General features: G+C 37.0%; 1 long non-coding RNA gene across 1 annotated transcript in view; it reads right to left on the reverse strand.

Annotated features, from left to right (window-relative positions):
* Positions 1-240: 240 nt before the first annotated feature.
* The window catches only part of LOC108444755, a 185,067-nt gene continuing 165,141 nt past the window's right edge, over positions 241-20,166 (reverse strand). The window contains exons 4-5 of the long non-coding RNA XR_001859422.1: positions 18,516-18,637; positions 241-1,222 (exon numbers count right to left, since the gene is read on the reverse strand). This is a non-coding gene — a long non-coding RNA (uncharacterized LOC108444755). The remainder of the gene's footprint in view (positions 1,223-18,515; positions 18,638-20,166) is intronic.

Here is a 20,166-nt window from a genome sequence, read left to right on the forward strand (position 1 = left end):
TTACACATACAGACACACCACAAATTTCATGTATTCTTAATAACCAAGGATCATTCTGATCTTTTTTCTCCCTGATGGTCTTTCAGTTTTCACCAAATCACAGGTGTGTTACTGCTGGGAGATCTTGGTCATTTGAAAATCTGACCCTTGGGATTTTTCCATTTCCAAGAGCTTTGCTTCTGGTTGGATAGGTATGAGAGATGCACGGGAAGCATGCTCACGTTTTGTTTCCTTTTTTTAATCAGCTTATTTAGAATATAGCCCCTAAGGACAGTCATAAATTTTGTACAGTAATTCACAGCAACGGCAGTTCAGGTGACTAAATTCTTCTAAGCCAGATTTTATTCTGCCTAATTAAAATATATAAAAATGCTTTTTTTTTCCTCCCTTGTACATACCTGGGCCACTCATCAGTGTCTTAGAACACAACCTGACTTAGCTGTGTGTGCTCTGTGTCAAACACACAATTAGAGCTATTGGATTGTAGCTCACAAGGTTAAAGCAACTTCTGATTATGAGAAGTTCTAAGAGGTACAACACAAGAATGGGAAGTTCCCTGTCATCACAAACTGTGCCTTTCTTCTTCTCTTGATTTCTGTGTTAGAGAGCATCAATCACAATGTCTCCTGCTTGTAAGACACAACAATTATCACTGACTGAAACATCACTGGCCTAGACACACACTATTGTGAGTGGACACTGAGCAACTCTGTTTTGTCAGAAGGTCAAATAACTTTCATATTACTTATCCAGCAAGATTGAAAGGATTTATTGTCCATCCTTTTTGAAACACAAGTTAATGGGAAGAAAGGGATGGTGATATTTTTCTCAACTTTCAAAACCTGTAGAAAACCCTTTACAGAAAACACAGGGAAGCAGTTCTTAACGCATTTTAAAGACAGTATATGTTTGAGGAAGGATTTCAGAATTACCTTTAATGGCAGTATCTTGAAATCCAGAACACTTTCTCTTCAGTTCAAACCTGCTGAACACAGCAGTGTTGGCTTAAGCAAACCACCTGTAGTGGGAATCACACCACCACCAAACCCCTTAATTGAGGGCATGTCCTCCACTCTCAATGAAGAAGGTTTTAAAGATGATTCACAACAGCAGCACACTGACATGGTCACTCCCAAGAGAGTTTTATCTCTGAAATCACCCATCATCTGTGCTGATTAGTGCAGGCTTAGGATCTTTGGCAGTCTCTTACATCTCTGGGTAGCTGTAAATCAGAAGATCACATTAAATATAAACATCACCAAAAGTCCAGGATACCGTGCAACATATTAAGTTCAAGAACATATTTCACTGAATTTATCTCAATGCTAAAATTTTTAAACTAAATGCAAAAATCTGTTCCTGTGTATTTGTAACAAATGTCTATAAACCCAATATAAATATTTTCCTACTACAAATGGCACACAGCACTTTTTAAGTTTAATTTCTTCATCTACATCTTCCAAGGAAAGACTTGCTCAATAGTTCTGTCACTGAAAATATCCAAGAAATAATTATATTTTAAGAGATTATTCATTGTGTATAAATTTTAATTCCTCTGAAATATACTGTCTTAATAAGGGGAAATTATTGCATGGTACAGACAGAAGAGAAAGTGAAATAATTAGGTTTCTGTGTTTGAGTATCTATGCTCCTTTGAATTAATTCAGTTTGACTGTTGGTGGAGTTAAAATTTCATTATAGAGTGAGTTATTAGTTCTAATAAGATATTACTGAAACATTATTTCTAGTTTGAAATCATGTTTAAATGATGTACCTTATGAGCTTAACTTTTAAGGGCTAAACCATCAGGGAAAAATGTTAAACAAGTAAGTCATTGTACTGGGAGGTTAAAACTGGTTCTTGGCACAGCCTGTGCAAGGGCTTGTCTGTAGGTTGGTCAGCATGGGAGGCAGACTGACCCAGAGGTGTCTGAGGGGCAGCTGCCTTCCTGCTCCTTGTAGAGGGACAGAAATGTGCCAGGTGGACTTTTTGGCATTGGTCAGCAAATCCTGCCCCTCCTGTGAGCCAGGGTTGGACATTACAGGGGGAAAAGTAGAGCCTTTTTCATGTTTCACACACACAAGTTAAAAGATACTTAGCACACAAATATTAATACAAGTGAGTACACTCTCATTTCCTTTCACTTCATAGTGTGCGGCTGGTACCATCTGCAGTCTAGTCCATATAATTTAGAGGGTCTGACATCTATTGCCCTGATCTCATTTATCACCAGCCCATCTTCATTTTCGAAGCACAGATACTCAGTGTACAATTTTTACTGTAAAATTGAATTTGTTTCTTATGACAGAGTAGGCTTGTTGAATTTATGATTCAACATTGAACATCTTTCACCTTGGAAGTAGCTTTCCTGCAGTAAAAACGAGGCATCTCTCTCATGAGGACAGTATAACATCATGATACAGATGCCCATCCTGTTAGACAAGGTCGTGCCAGGAGAAACTAAACTTAATTTTCTGAGACTTTACAACACTTAGCCCTATATTTCACTTTACAAGGATAAATACTGGGAAATACTTTATCCCAATGTAACAACTGTCCTTTTGATCAGGGGAACAAAAAAAAGTGTTTGATGTTCAGTTCAAAATGGCTGAGAGAAAGAAAATACAAAAGGCATGCTGAAGACTTGTTACTTTTCTATCTGGTGGTTGCTGCCTTTGTCTTTACATCACAGAAAATAACCAAATCATCTCACTTGTATTTTGGAACCAGACTCTTCATTATGTGTGGGTATTTTATTCAAGACTATTTTTGCCTCAAATCCTTAGTCACTGGGTTCACAGCTTTGCTATCACCTTAGTCTAACCACTGCAATTACTGTCAAGCTCTCACATAAAACTACAACTAAATTGGTCTTAATTAATTCATGTTACAGAGAAGCAGGGACATCTTGCTGTTTCCATCTTGTCTTCAGACTTTCACAACCTCCTTCTAGTCTGCAAATCATATCATTCTTCTTTCATAGCACTTCACAGCACTTCACATGCTTCTGAGATAACAAAGTTCTGCATTAACTCGACCCCTTTGTCATGCAGGGGACAGCTTTTTCCCTCATCCACCTACAGAAGCACTGATGGGCCCATCTGGCTCCATCTCTGAAATGCAACCCAAGAGGCTGCAAATCCTCATTTTCCAAGAAAAAAACAAACCTCTGTCTTTCACATCATTCCTTGCCTTCCTCCCCTGTTTCACCTCATCACTATTTGTAGAGAGTCCCCAAGCAGCCACAGCTCAGCTCCCCCACGTGAGAAAGCAGCAACCACCATCCTGATCTGCTGCACCTTGTGTAGCTCATTTGCCTTCTCTAGAGAAACTCTGCTGCTGCCAGCTGTTAAAGGTGCTCAGTAATTTTCCAGCGAAAGTAAACACCTACAGGCTGTAATTACAGCCTGTCAAAAACACACTCAGCCTTAAGGAACTGAGATACTGCAGACTAAAGCTCCTCAGATCTGTCTGGATCCTTTTACAAGCCCAAAAAGGAAACCAGTTCACAGCTGGCGAAATATTTTCCCAATTATAATTTAAATTAGAGCCTGTGTGTTCTGCATCTGAATGCACACTCCTGGGAGAGCAGCTGGATTCTGCTGTAATTGAGAGATTTTATAGAGGAATTAGTTAAATAATTAAATATATATATATGTAAAAAAAACTAAAAACAAACCAAAATCAAACACAAACAGAAAACCCCCACCAACTACCAAAAACCCACGTTCTCATGCCTTCTGAATTACAGCTCTTTATCTATTTTGCATTGCTCTAGATCATCATTCATAGGACTTTCCTTGACCACAGCAACAATACTGAGCAAAAAATGCATGGTGCTTGATGCCCATTTTTCTCACTTTTAAATTCATTAATTTCTGTTGCTGCAAGGAACATTAGAGCATCATGGACCAAATGTTCCCCAGCATAAATTTCCACCAAATTGTCAAAAAACTTTCAAAAGCTTAGACTAAAGTATAAAGCCTCTTTTTAACAAAGAAGGAGACAGCCTGGTGTACTCTTGATGTGTTTAGTTTCCAGGTGTAAGAATGGGCATCCTTGAAGGGACTCTGGTTGATTATGCAATCATATCACAAGGTATTACAAGCAAAGGATGGATAAACCTGCATTTATTTGGGAGAAATAGAAGATTATTGTACTAAGGGCTCAACTCTTCTCAGATGTTTTGGGTTTTTTCCCCTTCCCCAAGCAGTTCAAATTCTACGGGACTTAACCTCTGATTTTGTTTCCTTTTCTACTACTGTGTATTTCTCCTTTACTAAGAACAAATCACAAGAAGAAGATATTTTGAAAATGGCTTGGACATGTTTTAACCAACAAATCCAGAGTAATCAGCAGGCTCAGATTCCCAAAGTTGAAGGTTTATTTTAGAACAGCATGCCATGTTTAATCAGTTTTCCTAGTGCTGCACAGTACTATCTGCTTTGACAAGAATATGTTGATCGTATTACAGAATGATTACTGCTAATGGAGATCTTTTAGACAAGATTAGATTTTCTTCTGTCCAGATGCCTCAAAGAACATTATTAGTTTTTGGTGTCATATTTTTGTAACATTAATATGATCAGCTTATGGGCTTGCTCATATGCTATAACTGCAGCAATTTATCTGACAGTTAAGCTGTCAGGACCACGCAGCATCTAACCCAGTGAGCACTGCTGCAATCTGGATCAAATTAGGCATTGCCCACGCAATCTTATCACAGCTGTGAGGTGACCAATGAGTATTCTGATGAGCCCCCCGCCTTTGAGGTTCAGAAATTTGCATTGTGCAACTCAAGAGATGTTTCCAAGAATGATTACTTCATGGAAATATCCCTAACAGTGAATCTGCATACTTTTAAAGGAATGTAGGTTGGATTTTTTTCCCACATAAATCAGCAAAATGGGAAATAGAGCTGTGCTGCTTTCACAGCTAGTTAATGTGGCACTGTAGCCTATTAGTATAACAGCAGTGGTGATAGTAAGTTTTTTATATAAATACAGAAAAGATAAATTACTTGAATATAAAGCACTGTTCTGTCCTTCTTTCAAAGTTACTGAAGATGTACAAGTTCCTTGCATGACCTGTATTTACTGGTTAGACAAAAAAATAATTATAAAAGGTGAGAAGGATAAAGATTAGTTTTAATACATTTTGACTAGAGAGCCTTACAATATCAACAAAGCAATACTATTGCCCTTAAGTTCAATACATAACTGGTAAGCACTCTGATGGCATGCTTCACCCCTTTTGATAATATGCCTTTAAAAACAATGTCCTTTAGGGTCCAATGGACCATGAAATAGTCTCTACAAAAGTACCAGTGGTGTCAATGCTGAGACAAACATTCATTTTGGCTGTCAGCTTTAAGGACTGCGGAAGAAATGAAGCACATTTATTATATACTGATGTATTCTGACTAGATAATCCTTTTCACTTGTAGGCACTATAAAGACAAGTGCAGATTACTGGGGGGGGACATTTAAAAAAGATTGCAATGGGCTGAAACAGTTGAGTGTCCCCAGTTTCACAGTTGGATAATTTGCCTTATAAACTTGTATTTAAATGAAAAGTTTTACTGGCAATGAAGTATGCTAAATAAACAATCTATAATTTGAAATAGAGCAAGTTGGAGATACTTACACAGAAACTGTATGTACTAATGCTACATTTATTAATTAACTTTGGAATTTGCTTTTCTATGCTGCTGGCATTTTCAGGGTTTTTTATGACCATTGTCATCTAAATTCTGTGAAATTTTGTCCTTTGTCACAGCCCAAAGACTTTTTTTTAAAGAATTTTGTTTAACTGTTGAAAGTTTTGTGTTTGAGGGAGAGTGGAATTGACTAGAGACAGACTGCAGACTTCTGTAACAGCACAGTCTTGCTACATGGTGAAAAGCACATCGTTTCTGGCTTCTCTGGTAACTCATGCCGCAGCCAAGGCAACACTCCCTGCTAAGGGCTGCCTGGATCCTGTTTCAGTTTGCTGGCAGAACACCTTTCAGAAAATGCAGTGTACTGCAGTACTTTACCTATGTATTGCTGTTGTCTTTATGGACTCTGAGATCACACATAATACTTACGAGAAGTGGGAAGTGAATGTCATTCGTCTACATACTAATGCATTCAGAAGCTGAACTTTCTTCCCCTTTCAGTGCAGAATTCACTTACCAGCTGCCATCCTACTTCAAAATTAATCTGATGCACTGATCTTCCATTGGCGCTAATATTATATAGGTTACTAGATTTGGGGTTGGGTTTAATCAAATTTCTAGGCAAGAGCTTCATAAAGAGTTTCAGTAGGAGTGGTTCTTTTGAAACCAGATAGAGGCCTCAGTAAATGCATTTTACCTTCAAAAGTTATTAAAGGCAGTTTCTGTAAGCAAAGTTTGGATCCTGAACTACAAATACATAAGTCACTATAGTTCTGTAAGCAAGGAGGCTTGTACCATGTGGGGCTTTGGTCTGCAAACTTTATAGACAAGGAAATCAATTTCTCTGCCATATTATTCTCCAATGCTTACGATATATTTGGCAGTGTGAAAGACATAAATATCACAAAAGATATTGATCCACATTATTTTAATCTCTACTAAAGCAGATAGTATTAGAAAAATGTCAGTATCATGACAGGCAGTTTAAAACTTTCAGACTTTTAACAGAAATATAAATTTCCTGACTGTATACTTTCACAGTTTCATAACACTCAGTTAGCAGCAGCTACAAATTGTCTTACTGAGATTACTACAACTGCACTGAAACAAAAATTAACCCTTTTATAGTAAAGAAACTTTACTCTAAATTTACTTATTAAATTTATTAAAACTCACTTTGTAATTAGGAGGTGGTATCAATGAAAACAATGGGAAATTTTAGGCTAAGGCCTGGCAAATCTGTGTAGCACTGAGCAGTATCCAGTACAAGCATTTGTAAAATGAACTTGTTTCTTACTTGGTGTCGTGTGGAGAAGAATACACTCAGAGATAACAATCTGCTTGGACTATACCTGAACAAAACTACTACTTTTGTTTCCTACACAAATGTATTAATGAAAAAACACACTGAAAGTTGACAAAATATCTTGTTCTGTCAAAATATTTTTTCCAAATTTTGACTCCTTAGACACTGAATTTGGTTAAATATTATTTTGAAATGTCACAGCAAAATGAAAACTTGAAACATGATTTAAGAATGTCAAAACAAAATCTATTTTATTTTCTGTTGTCAAAACCAAATCTATTTTATTTTCTGTTACTGAACATTATTCTTACTTTGGTTTGTATCAGCCTCAAAAGGCATTGAAATTATTTTGAGTATGGAGCCTGAAATGGAGTTTTGTGAAAAACTTTAGCTTCACTAACTGTTTAAATAAATCTACTTAGCCAGTCTGTTTTTCTGTATTGCATGTTCTCTCAGCCAGGAAAATCTCCATGATGTTTATTTTCTGTCCCACTCTCTGCCTGTCATGAAGCATATGTTGTAGGAGACTGATTGCATCTCAGACTGACAGCTGCTCTGCTCTTCCAGTTCTCTGTCACGAAGGAAGATAGCTTCCATTTAGCAAAGAAATTCTGCAGTAATGTGTTTGGACACTTGCCTTTAGAACTTAACCATTATAAACTCTGGGGTTCAGTGTGCATGAAATCAGGATTCTCATTCCCTTATAGGCTTCTCTGTCAACTTTTATGGAGGTAAAAATTTCTAATCCATATTAATCTCAATTCTTCTGGGAAACTGTATCCTATGCCACTCAACTTATAAATTAATTCCTTCCACCCATTTTACTTGCAATCCTTCTGGCAAAGCTGGAGCTGCAGAGAGCACACTCTGTTAGAACACACACGAACATGAGCAGATTTTTCACTTGACATCACACAGCCCATTCAGGGGGAATTCTTTATGAACCATTTCTTTCTCACCAGAATTGTAGAAAGGGCTAAAACAGAGCAGGGCATCTTACAGGTGACCTATTGACAGCCCTCTACACAGGTTCATATTACTTAATATTTCGTATGAACTCTGAATTGCAGGTGTTACAGTGCCATGATTGCAACAATTAAAACAATTAGGGTTGGAAGAGGTATCATTAAGTTATTAAAATACATGGTATTTGCTATTTGCAGAACACAGGGGTTTTTGACAAGTGAAAGAAGTAAGAGCATGACACTGCAAAACATTAAAGTGACCAATCAGATCAGAAGGCAGAAAGATGCCTCTTGGGAGAACTGTAAAATTGTTACCATGTAAACCAGCATAGAAACGTGTGGGTTTTCTTTTCTTTGACTCTTTTAAAAATTATTTTTGTGGGTGTATTACATTAGAATCACATCCTTAGGTGTTTGCATAGGTCACAACAAACGTATTGCAAACCAAACAAAACATTCTCTTTAATAAGCCAAGATCTTCATCATGACATTTCCTATACTGGGAAGGTAACCCAAAGAGTTCAAATGCAAGTGGTTACCAGAAACAATCAGGTAAAACAATGTCCTGTAATGTGGCTTTTTCTCTGCCGTGAGGTGGCAATAGGTATGGCTTCCAATAATCAAGGTACAAAAAAAAAGGCATTTCACACAGATTGGTAGAAATTGGTGTCAATATGACAAAAAAGAAAGAATGTCATTGCAGAACATCTCAGCACACAATTAGTCTTACTAGTGCCTAATTTTTTCAGTGATCTTAAGTTCTTTCCTCTAGAAGCTGAATTAGCTTTCCAACCTTTAAGTTATAAAATTATAATCCGGCTTTTTTGGTTTTTTTACTTCTCTTTTGTTACCCTGGTTGCGTTCTCCTACGGTGATCCAAGTAAATTTTTTGCCATGGGTTGGAAATTACCATCAGTAACCATTGTGTTTCTGTCCATGCACTGAACATCTGGAAATATATTCTCCATGCTTGTGCTGGGAATGAAAAGAATTGGAAGCAGACACAAAATTTCTGCCAAGATTTCTTGAGAAGAGTTATGCAAATATATATGGGTGACAATGAAAGAAGTTCAGAAAACCTTAGTTTTCTCACCTAACTGGAATACAGATTTAGTATTTAACTTGGGTTTTTTGGGGGTGGTTGTGGGTTTGGTTTTTTGTTTTTTTTTAGTTCTGGCCTGTTCTGAACATTCATTGTATTCAGCCACGTCTCTGCATCAACAACGAACTAAAATCTATGAAATTATTGACTGCTTATAGAAGCAAATACATCCATTTATCAACATTTTCATTTTGGTACAAAAAAGGAGAAATATATACTTGGAATAAAGGCAAAACAAATAAGGTATGTAGTCATAAGATTGTTTGATTTGTGCTGTATAGGCTGCAATTCATTGATATTTACTTCCTTCATAAATGGCTCTAAAGTACACAAAGGTTTTTTTTCCAGGCTTCAGACTGACACATAAAACTTGCCTCTCTTTGCACAAAAATAACTCAGATTTTAGAATGCATTAGATGAACTCATGTTTTCCAAAGATTAAGTTAATACCTACGAAAATTATTCTTAAAGAGATCAAATTGATCTATAATTTTGCCCATGTTGATACAATGGAATTTTACTAAAATAGTAAGATGATAATAAATGAAGCTTAAAACTGGAAGAAGAAAGCCAGCAATTTTGAAAATTAATAAAATTTTGTTTTGCAAGCCAGTTCTTCTCCTGCTGTTGGGAGTAACATTGTAAGATTCCTATGAATTATAGAGAAAGAAAAAAAACTATTTGGAAGATACTATTAACTTTCATTAATGAATTCAAGATGCTTCATTATGGAACACGTATGTGTATACATATCTCTGTGTCTATATATCTAATACATACGTGTGTATATATGTAATGAATATATGGATAAGATTGATTTACATGATAATACGAAGACATAAACAAATATTTGAATGGACAGAAACAAAAAGAAACCAATTAGGTATATTGGGTCTTGAAACTGATTCTATTATGGGTTGGGTTTTCAGCAGAGTTAGACACCGATTCTTTCTGACTCAAAAGGTGTGACCTCCACTCTGTCCTTTTCCTGCTGGTCATACTGCGTAACAAATGCTACAATAGTGGTATGGAAGCTTATCATTTGTATACAGCAGAGTTTTCTAAAGGAGTACAATTTTTATGTTTATATTATATATTTCTTAGCTCACTGGTTTCAGGCTATGAGTACTTGCCTTTTTACAGTAATGTTCATCATCTGACAGCTTCAAAATCTGACTGTTCATGCAAATAAAGCAAAAGGGTTTTGGCTTTTGATGTCAAATGATACAACTGCTCTTATGATTAGCACAGACTTTCAGCCCTGTTGCCTGTCAAAAATGCAAATACTTTTCCTTATACTGCCACATAAAAAGCTCCTCTGTACATTACAATGCAACCCAAACCCAAGCCAATCAAAAATGATCACAGTTCAGTGGAAGAATCAATGCGATCTGGAAAAGAACTATGTTGGAATTTCAACCATTCTTTGACAGGAGCAGTGAAAACTTCTGTAATTCAGTAGTAGTTCAAAAAGAATTCCTCCTTCCACATACTTAGGAACACAAGAAAATGCTGGAACAAAATACCATATTGCCTTCTGAGAAGCGTCTTATATTTTAGTTAAATGTCTTGGGGCAGACTAATGCTGATGTATCTGTGAGACAAGAGGGACCATAAGTGCCTCTCCTGTGTATCAAACATTACAAACTTCTATAGCAAGAGTAAAGGAAGGACTGGGTATCTCATGAACCTCTCAGTCCTGTAAACAAAGCTTTGTGGCAGTTCCAAAATTCTTCCCTCAGCCAAACACATGGCAAGGGAACATCTGACATGCCAGCTGATAGAATGAAATTGTTCAGAGATGACAGGGAAAATCGTTATTTTACAGCTACTGCCCATGCTATCACACACTCAGCCAAGTGTATTTTGTGAAACTGGAATGTGCTACTAAAAAAGGGTTTGCAAACTATAGCAATTTCTGAGGACCTCAAGAACATGCTGTCAAGACAGCATGTATTAAGAAATATGACCATGATAATGAAAGATCCAAAGCAGAAAATGACATCCTTTCAACTACTGGAAACCATTTTCTTCTTTAGAAGATGAATCAATATTCAATTAGGTTGGCTTTTTTTTTTTTTTTTTCAGTACAGTTTCTGAGTACTTTTCTTCTTTAGAAGATGAATCAATAGTCAATTAGGTTGGCTTTTTTTTTTTTTTTTCAGTACAGTTTCTGAGTATGCAATATGGAATAATGCTAGAATAAAAAATAGTGTCTGAAAAAAATTAAATGGTCTACATTTACCTTGAGGTGCAATTTTCTACTGAATCGAGGTCCTTAAGATAAACTTTAATCTCTCAACTCTTTATTTGTCATTGACAAGGAGAAGCAAGGAAAGAACAATAAATCCCTCTTTGTAGATGTAGGATAAAATGAAACTACTCCAGCATTTACCTTACACAAACAAAGAGGCACTTCAGTTCCTTAGGACACATTTGCAGGACCTCTCCCCCTTACTTACTATGCATTTGTCTAAAATTAATTTTTAGGCTAGCTTAGAAAAATGCTTCCTACATGAAAGATATGAAAAACCTTGTCTAGATCGTACAAGGGGCACTAACAGCTTTTTTTTTCCTTTATCTGATATAGGGTTAAAAAGAATATGTTTCAGAGATACTTGTGTGGGTATTTACAAAGACAAATCTGCGCTGTAACTTCTAAATCCATGTTTGCCTCATGCAGAGGGCAGAAAGAGTGCATAAGCCTCCCCTGTTAGGCTGAATAGGTGTGAGCATCTGGATACTCAGAGTTTCCATTATAAAAATACCTCACAGTCGTTACAGTTCTTGCCTATCAAGCAGAACAGCACCCTCAGCTTGCAGGCAAGGAAATGGAGCCTGAGATTACATGTGATTTACTCAAGGTCAGAGAGGAAATCTGCATTAATGTTTGAGCTCCAGTGTTTTGATACCTAAAATCCAGCTAATTCAACCATTATAGTATCCTTTATCTATGCAGGCTATAAACTTGAGCACATCCCCATGGTGCTTTCTGAATTAGAGTGAGAACCCTCAATCTCTTGCATGCACATATGCTGCAGGAAAAAACTGTAAGCAAAGTTGTTTGATGAGAATGAAATATTTAAATGTGCACTCAGGCACATCAAATGTTATTCTTTACATACAAACCAAAACCCCTCAAACAAAACAAACTTATAAAAAGAAATAGACTCTCCATACTCAACAGACTCTTGGGAACAAGAGTCCATCCAATTCTGCAGGTTTGGGACAGGGACTGACTGACTGGATTCTGTAAGGATAATTACAACTCAGCTGACAATTAAAGCAAACACCACTGGGCAATAAATTGCAATGTCCTTGTGATCTATCCAATTTTATCAAGCCTTTGAATTTCTTTCTTACTAGTTTGAGATGAATCAGGACCTTGAGGGAAACATAGGGTTTTTTACAGTGTATTTAGCTACATCTCTGTCTTCAATTCTTGGTTCCCTCAGTTTTCCTTGCAGTTTTAGCAAAAAGGATAATTTTCCCTTCTCAGTACTTTACTGGCCAGCCAATCCCTGGATAGTTTCTCTATAAATCTGCCCAAATTCTACAGAGATGTTTTGATTTCCTGGACTTAGTGGCCAGATTCTTATTTTTACTGATATTTTCCATCACCTGGTATCATGGAAAAAACGTAAGGCTGGAGAAGGCACTAATTTTGCCTTTGTGGAAAACCTTAAATATGTTTATAATGTCTCTGGCTTGAACTTCAGAACTCTGTCGTAGGACTGGTAATGTTTTTCCCTCCCTTGAAGGAACTTGAGGCAGATTCCTTCCAGCCCAACACTGCTGCCAGAGCAGGCAGTAGGATGTTACAGCAGACTGTCCTCCAGTGGAGAGGACCAGAACTGACAGTCCTGGATTCTGCACAGTAAAACTTTTCTGACCAATGTACAAACCCCAACCTTTCACAGCAGAAAATTGTGCATTTTATTCTGTAACTCATTTTACTCCTCTGCAGACTGCCAAATTGAAAAGGCCTGCAGCAGATGGATCACTGACAGACTTGCAGGGACCATTTAATTAAATGGTGCCCATTAGGGCAGCATTCAGGAGCCTGAAAGTTCACAGCTGGATTTTCATTACACAGAAACATGGAAGATGTCAATGAATTGGCATCTTTATTACCTGTTAATGTAGAATGAGTAAATTTAATGAAAAAATATATACATCTTTAAAAGTATATGTTTAAGTCTTCTTTTGTTAACTGTAAAAAAAAAAAACCAATCTAGATTACCTTTCAGGCTAAGTCCCAGCACCTTTCAGTCCATTTGATCTCAGAAACAGAGGCAATCATGGAGATTTTAACACTGTAATTGGTATTGCCTTATAGAAACACCTGGGACCTACTCTTTCAATGAAGACATCCTTTTTGCACATTGATAATAATTTCATTCCATTAGAAAGAGGCTGTTTATTATTTTTTAGTCTAACACATGACAGAAAAACAGGGGTCTTTGCCAAATTAATTACGATTTCTTATCTTGAATCCCAACAAATTACCAATGCATGTAAAGGTCTCAGTCTGGTTTCTAACAAACACAAGTCAAAAAGCCATTGTTACAGGGAAGAAAAGGAGATTGTGAGACAGGTGCTCTATAAAGGATGTGAAATGTCTGTATAGAGCACAAAGAATTCTAATATGTTAAGACCAAGAACACTGCCTTCAAATAATCATCCAACTCCAAAACCGAAAAGGTCATCAGTTAGAAACATTGCATGTATTTTATCATCTTTCTGTCAGAAAGAAGTGGGAGAGAACTACTTGAGGAATTGTGTTAAAAACATCACTCAATCTATTACAAAAACTATTGATGCAGTAATGTGTCATTAGTGGCAATTAATGAGAGGTTAAATGCTGTGTGGTACGGTGATATTGTGCATTAATTGGAAACCACTCCTGAGAAAAAAAATTCTTATGAAATTAGGGTAGTATTTCAGAATAACCAGTCACTCCTTGAAAAGAAGAGGTCCTTGAAAAGACTCCTTGAAAAGAAGAGGTATATTTTTGGTGATTTTATTTGTTTTTTACCAATCTAATTTTATATTTTGTATGTTCAAGCTTGCAGAATAGAGTGGAAGCAGACTTGAAAGAATGAGGCACTCCAGTGATCTAGGAGAGAGAAGGAAGGGCAATTCACTCTGAGACAAGTGGATGTAAGAGTAAGACTCTGAAATACTGAATTGGGATCTGACTCATGACAGTCTTCAAGCAGATGTCTTTTATTGCCCTCAAGCAGATGTCTTTTATTTCCATTCTGTACCTATAAAGGAGGGTATGTAGTAAAAACAATCTGAAAAAAAAAAAATGCTATAAGATGCTGAGGACTGTGCACATACCTAAATAGATGTTGCAAGTAGAGAATGCCTGTAAATGTACTTCAGGGGATCGTTCGTTCTGAGCAGAGAACAGTGTGAAGTGAGAACTGTAGCCCTTGAGATGGGGGAGTGCTGCAGAGCTTAGCAGACTAATGCAGTGATGTCCTGCAGCCTGTCTGCCAGGACACTGCAGTGCAGAGCAGACTGACTGGCACAGTTTAGTCAATCCCTGCATAAGGACATGAGAACAGTGCTTATAGGCCTGATAAAGGTACCTCCAGTCCAGCACTTTGGTCCAAATGTTGGCCAAGGAGTGGATATTTGTGAAACAAATAGACAGCAGTATTTTTCATAGAATGCTCTTCCACAAATATGAACTGAAGTTTCATAAACTGAATGGTGAATCTGAATGATGAGCAAATTACACCTGTTTCAGACCTAACAAGGCTCTTGTCACCGTTCCTTGCTAAAAAAGGAGTGCAGGGCTATTAGCCCAAGATGAACCTAAAATGGACCTAACCTTAGCTCAGGCTGTTACTCCAACACCTGGGAAGTTCACCATAACAGCACCGAGGTCTCAGAGAAGCAACTCAGCTCTAACATAACTGCACATGGCAATAATCTCCATGTATCACATCCTAGCTTGTAAAAGAGGGACAATACTAATACTGTACCCAACTGATATGAGGTGCCTCAATGTCAGAAAGTACAGAGAAATGAAGGAAATTGAATTTTTTTTTTTTTTTGGTAGTATAAAAAAGGTAAATAATTATTTAAGAAGGTTATAAAATTCAAGTGATGAGTCATGTCATGGACCTGCTTCACCTACATTCTATCTGCTGATCTGCCTCCCTTTTCAGCTTGGAACAGGTTGTGCCAGAATACCTCAAAAAGAGAAACAAACCCCCAGCTGTTATCACCTAAGAGAGGATTTTCTACTTTGAACTCTTTGCTTAGAATTTCCCCACCAGTGTGCCTGTGTTCCAAGAACAGCTATTTTATATTTTATGGCAATATTGAAGACCACAAAGGTGCCCCACCCCCCCAAAAATATATTATGTGTCATATGAAGAAGACACTTTTTATTGGATGGCTAATAATGTGCTAAAGGTTCTGTCATTCATGAGTAATTTGGTTATCAAAACTGAAAGGTCACAAGATATTTGCTAGTTTCATATATAACCTGAGCCAGCTATATAAAAAGGTAGATGTATGAACAAAGTGAGGGAATTTATGGGCTATGTCCTGTATGACAAGTCTGCTTTTTCAGGGTAGTCTGAATAAAACTTTCTGTTAGAGCTTGTTTGAGTGATGTGAGTGGGATCCTAGGCTGGAATAAAGAAAACTACATTTGTATAAATCCCTTGGCTCTCCTGATTGTGTGCTGGACATTTAAGACAGGATGCTGGAACTTTCCTGGGCTGCTAAACCAGTCAGCCATATCTGGAGAAGTGGTTCCCAGGTTCCATCAGCTGAGAGGCAGAGATTCTTTCCTATTCCTCACTTGCTAACTTCTACCCCTCTCTCCCATGCAGACCAGCCACTGTTGCCTTCTGGCTCCATTCCGCCTGCAGCAGCAGCTCTTGCAATGGGCACAGGAAAGGATCATCCCTGAGAGTGCCCACACCCAGAGCACAGTGGCACTCAGAGCCTTTGCACGACCAGTGAGGCCCTGTCACTGCTAGTTAGTGAGCAAAAATGCACCAAAGAACATTCAACCCATGGCAGTCCTCACAAGCAGGTGAATTTGAGAGGTTTCTCAGCAACTATTTTGCCTTTTCTCTCAACTGCTGTTTTTTATTATCAAAGGTGGGGATTTAGTTGAAAATGTTTACAAAAAACACAACCAAATCACCCCTCGGAGCTTAAAATGTATGAGCCAATTTAAAAATGTTTTATACTGATATACATATAGGGGACCTACAAGTCTGTTACTTGCACAGATGTGTCAATGCCTGATCTAAGATGCTAGGAAAATGTTTTCCATGCTTTTGAAATTTTCCAAGAGTTTTGTTGAGAATTCCTCTTGTTCCCTATTAGTTTACAACTGCATTAATGGTGCTACTCTTTGGGTTGACCAGTGATCCATAACATTTAGCTCCTTTGAAAAAAACAGATATCATCCTTTAAATAAATTATATACAAATTTATCTTTGTGACTTCTATTGGGTTTGTAGGTTCTCATAATTTTTGTCCACAAACTCTGAATTTGAAGTTATTCACTTATTTATTACAACCTCTTTTTCAAGTTTCAAAATTTGGTGTATTTCCTTCAGACTTGACAATATCAAGCACTAGCACCTTTACACCAGTTTCTGAACCCCTCTGCCATCCATATACTGCCAAATATAAAATAGGTACATAAACATGGAAGATGAAAATGAAATGGGAACAGATGGGCCCATCTGCAATTATACCTCTGAAAAGACTGAGAGCCTCGCAGAGATTTATAAACCTTCTGGAGTCCAGACATTTGGTGATCTCATAAAATGATCCTGAAAGTGTTTTAAATAAGTAATTGACAATAACAATTTTATGTGGAATAAAGGAAACTTCTCAAATCAACACTGTACCAACAAAGAGAAAACAATTAGGAGCTCAAAAGCTTTTGCAAGTGTATGTAACTTGAGTAAGCAAATGGAAGATTCCAGGAAAGACGCTGTTCCCTCTAAGATTTCAGCCAAGTAAAAAAGAAATTTTTAAATAAATGTGATAAGTTGACTTGACTAACTATGATTCCAATCTGGCTGATCAGGTCTGTCATTAGGATGTGTCAGTTACCAGTTTTTCTCTATAAGAAAGGTCATGACTTTTATCAGTCTGGTAAAGTTGCTCCGTAAAATCTATGAGGCTCTTCCCTTTTTGGACTAAAAACTGAGCAAGTATTCTGCCATCCTACTCCTCCTGGAGTTAATGGCATTAACAATTCAGGGAATATCTCCAGCTTATCTCCCCACTTTCAGCTAAGTTTAGGGCACTGATTTTCTACAGCCTGCTCAATTGTAATGGCTTTCTTTCTAAAATGACCCCGTTTCTCAGTAAGATGTCAAACAGCCTAGACAGGGATGGCTTCTGCTTGTAAAGTGTTGGCCATGAAATAAGAACAGCAGTATTAAATAATATAGTTTGTATAAACTGAATTTAAAATAGCAAGCTGAAATGTCATACAGCAAGGACTGATATCCCCAAGGCAGTCATGGGTAATGGATTGATTCACAAAAATCCGAGCCAATTTGCTAGGAATCCAAAAAGAAAATTAAAGCCCATGCCTTTGAACACTACAAGCTGAAGCAGTTGAACTGAAGAAATTCCAGGAAATTTCATCAGCTGGCTTCTAAACTGTGTGAGATGTAGGAGATGCTCAAAGTGGAATTACTCCAAGGACAGAGGTCAGAAAACATCCAAGCAATAAGCCTGAAACATTTTCGAGCAATAGAAAAAAAATATTTTGAGAAGGAAATTTTCTAGGAGATATGACTTAAAAACACTACCAGCAGTCAATAAATGGTAACAGAGAGACCACATGTTTACCCAGTAATAACGTTTGCAGCAACACATTTCCATGCTTTTCCCAGCATTAACCAAAATTTTGACCTCAAAGTCATTGAAAAACCTTGAGAGACTTTGTAAGGAAAAGAAAAAGAAAAAAAACAGGACCCAAACCTCAGCACCAACAAGGGAAAATGAGAGAAGGAACTACCCTGCTGTGAAACAATGAGTTGCATCCAATTTCTCCAAAACTGCTTTTTCATTCAGCCATGGAAATACCTTTTTAGGCTAAAAAAACCAAATTCACTTAGTCTGCAAGAAATAGCATTTAAAAGAGAGAGAAAAGGTTACAGGTTTTCACCAGTCAACTTCTAAAACTTGTTCTGGGAGACAAAATTAATACATGTGCATAGTTTTTGCTTTGTCTCCCATTAAGTTATGCGTGGAGAGGACGGGGTTTTCTAAAAACAATTTGAAAAAAGTCTCATATTAGCAGTATGCAGTGGTTCTGAAAGTCTGTGTTCAACAGCCTTCTGGGATAAGAATTCAACAGAAATTTATAAAATAATGTAAGATGTAGAACTTGGAGTCAAGAAAACACCATAAATAATCATTATTTGTTTCTCCTCATCGGTTTTAATTCTGTAAATATAATTCTAACCTAATTACCTCAGGCTTAGAGTCCAAATTGCAGGCTGGGTTCCATTTGAAGGTGTTCTCAGATGAATAGCAATGTTTCCGTATCAACAAAAGAATCAAATGTCATCCAGTCCTGTTCTCCTAAATACAAACTGGAGCAACATGAATCCATTATGACATGGTGAAAATAAACCCCACAATTTCAGTCTGAAACCAATAAACTTAACTGATTTCTGTATTTTTGCTGCCATTTAAAAATGGGTATAAGTAAAGACAGGAAAGTCTCTTTCCAGAAAATTGGTTTGTTGTGATAATTTTCAAATTTCCTCTGCAATTGGCCTTATCTTGTGTTCAGATATTTTGCAAAAGGGACCAATGAAGTTTATCTAATTTAAGTCTAAATACCCATCTCATAAAATATATGATTATCTGGGGAGAGAGAGTAGAATAAGGAGGTGACACAGCCTAGGGAACTTAAAAGAAATTCAATATCATAATCTATTTTCATGGTAACTTGGTTGATTTCTTAGAGAGAGACATTTAGATCTGAAAAGGTATAAAAGGACCAATAGAGAAAGTCTGGAAATTGAAGCTCCATCTAGAAAATGCTACATACTTTTTACTTGAAGAGCTAAAATTTTTAGAATATTTTAACAAAAGGAATAGACTTTCCAGAACTTCAAATTTTTATTCTTAACTTCTAGGTAGATATTGTAACAGTGATACCAGAAGTACTTAACCTGTAATATAATAAAAGACAGACTCAATGATTACAGCAGACTCTAAAGCTTGAAAGTGATGAATTTGTTAGGAGAAAATATTTTGGGATTAGTTCAGGGAGTAAACTTGTAGTGCAAAAGAGTAAAAAATGTACCTACTTCATATTGAATCAGCTGTTTGTGTGAAAAATTACTTGCTCCTCTAGGCAATATTTTAAGTAATACTTTCGGTTGATACGCAGAATTTGCAACCATTATTTTTTACGCTGGTGTATCAACAGTGGCAAGGTTACAAGTTTTGTTCACTTTCCAGTACTTCTGCCATTCTCTCTGTTGGTACAAATCTGCATTCTTGCCCCCTTCACTTGTGTTTCCGAAGAACAAAACTGCCAACTAGTTCACTAAACCCTTGCAAACCACGTTGTGATCTAAACATTTTTATTTCTATAACGTTGAATCATGCAGGGAGCCTTCCATGCAGCATTTATTTGCAACAAGGAAAATAGTATAAAGTTGCACAGCTATTTGAGCTCTGAGGTCATTCAAAGCACAGTGGAATTAAAATTACTCTCTGCCACAAAACCCTTCAGTAACTGAGGTGTGGAAAAAGGGAGAGGAAATTGAAAAGATGGAAATGCATGGGGTATTTAGGGCTGAGGTTATCACCTCGATTACACAGAAGAGTAAAACAAAATGAACGTAGATAGATAAGGTCAAAATGTAGTTTGATATTCCTGTGCAGCCTAAACGACAAAGGAAAAGGATTTACTTGATTTTTTTTCCTTCCAATTCTCTATAAAGTATTCTCTCCCAAATAACCAGACAATATCGGTTTAGCAACTGGAAGTGTGGGAATATATATATATGAATGCACTTCAAGGTGCTACAGCTTCCCTGCCACCAGCAGTGCCTCTAAACAGCCTGCAGGAACACTAATTTGCTCTTAAACACACACACACACA

This window comes from Corvus brachyrhynchos, unplaced genomic scaffold (genome assembly GCF_000691975.1).
Source record: "Corvus brachyrhynchos isolate BGI_N302 unplaced genomic scaffold, ASM69197v1 scaffold221, whole genome shotgun sequence".
NCBI classification, from domain to species: Eukaryota; Metazoa; Chordata; class Aves; order Passeriformes; family Corvidae; genus Corvus; species Corvus brachyrhynchos.